This window comes from Trichinella spiralis (genome assembly GCF_000181795.1).
Source record: "Trichinella spiralis strain ISS 195 chromosome Unknown Scfld2, whole genome shotgun sequence".
Lineage (NCBI taxonomy): Eukaryota > Metazoa > Nematoda > Enoplea > Trichinellida > Trichinellidae > Trichinella > Trichinella spiralis.
This window is the reverse complement of record NW_003526941.1, coordinates 2,179,750-2,181,768: the sequence shown is the minus strand read 5'-3', so window position 1 is coordinate 2,181,768 and position 2,019 is coordinate 2,179,750.

The following is a 2,019-nucleotide window of genomic DNA, read 5'->3' as shown; positions in this document are numbered from 1 at the left end:
GTGACGCTAATTTTTATTATACCTGAAAATTATTATTAAATAAATCATGTATAAATATTTCACTTCCACTTATATATTGCCCTTGCTTCCCCGGTAAAAACGTGCAAACATATCCTTGCCCAAATATTTACCTCGATTAGGAACTAAAACACACTACCGTACCATTTTTGCTTGAATATAAAAATCATTATTCATGCAGGCGCTATCCGTCTTAAAATTACTTTTTATATGCCCTTTTCCACATTTCATTGGTCTATGTGATCATATTTATACAAGTGAAGCACGAAAATGTTGAACACAATAACAATATAGTAATTGCTTACTTATTTCCATCAATCAGTTAAGTACATAGGGAATGATAACTGATCGCTGCCTTTTGAAACACTGTAAGAACTTATCTCATAGACTATGTGAATACAATAAATGTCCTTGTATGGAACTGTAATGGATGCCTTTCTTGCTTATCTGACATCTAAAAAAAATTAAAAACATCTTTAATATGTAATCTTAAAATCATTACATTTACCATTTAAATTCCATAACACCTATTTGTAGCCTTTTTTTAATTGACGTGAAGATTGAAGGTGAAGTCATCTAAAAATAGAAAACAACTGTTTCATAATATATAATAATAACAAAGAAAAACATTAGTTTCCATTCACCATACATGTGAAGTCATGCAAACAGCATGCATAAAATACATGGACCACATTATCAATATGTAACTTACATCTTTCATAATGACAGTTGATATTAAAGAGTAGAATCATAGTTGAGCACGTGCACGCTTCCATGACGATGCAATGAATGAAGTATTCTGAAAAGTTGTACAATAATAAGCAAATTATGCAAAAGGAGGAAACTTTGCCCACGGTAAAACAACCTAATTTTCCGTCAATAATAGCTTAATAGCATAAATATAATGATTTAATTAAATGGCTAAAGTTATTACGGTATTGAATCAAATGCAATAATACACTGTAAAGACGGACATAAAAGTGTAAAATAAATCTAAAAACTGAATACTGCCGAGTGATGAAAAACGAGATTCAGCGATTACATAACTTCGCGTAATAATTAACTGAGGACGTTATCTGACGTTACAGCTATTTATTTCAGTCAAGTGAACAAGTACCTTGCTACTGATAAGGCCAGTTTCAGAAAAAAAGTTAATTTCCATATTAGTTTGGGTCGAACAGTGCCAAGTGAACGTTGTATGTCTAATATGTAACTGCATTAAAACTGAACACAAAAGTAAGTATTCCGGAAAATTACTGAGAAAACTGAAGTTCACCACCTGCCGTCATGAAAATACTCTAAGTTACTGACCATGGAAACTAAAAATTAGCAAACGAGTAGTAAGTAAATTATGCAAATAGAATATTACTTCACCTTAGGTCAAATAACCTAATTTTCAGTTTCTAATAGCACATAAATTTTATGAAGTAGCACTGCTTATGGCAATACATTTTACAATTGCTGTCATACTACTTTTTCATATACTACAGATTACACTAACTACTGAATAACAAGAAAATGACCAACTGAAAGGCATGTTACACCTGCCTGTCAATAACTCCTGTAATTTTACAGTAATTGTGACGTAATTGAAATGAGTAAAAATATATCACCTCAACTTGACCGAACAATGAAATTATAACAAACACAAACAACCATCATTAAAAGAGCGCTGATGAGCAGCTTCTGAAAGGTTTAACTCTAATCCGTGATTTAAATACGATGTTTGGAGCAGTGCTGTGATTTAAATAAAAATAATTAACCTTATTCCAAAACTTTCGATAAATTTCGATATGCTCTATCTTCACAGCTAATTTGTTTGGTTCTATGACGTTTTTAAGCTGTTGTTTCATGTATACTATTCATATTCGGGGCACCTGTCTACATATGTAGACAAATAACACTTTCGCTTTTTTTGATGATTATATTGAAATAATCGGCATGTTTGTAGTAGCTAAAATGCTCTGAGGTTACCACACTGATTAGTTTTGAATGTGGTAG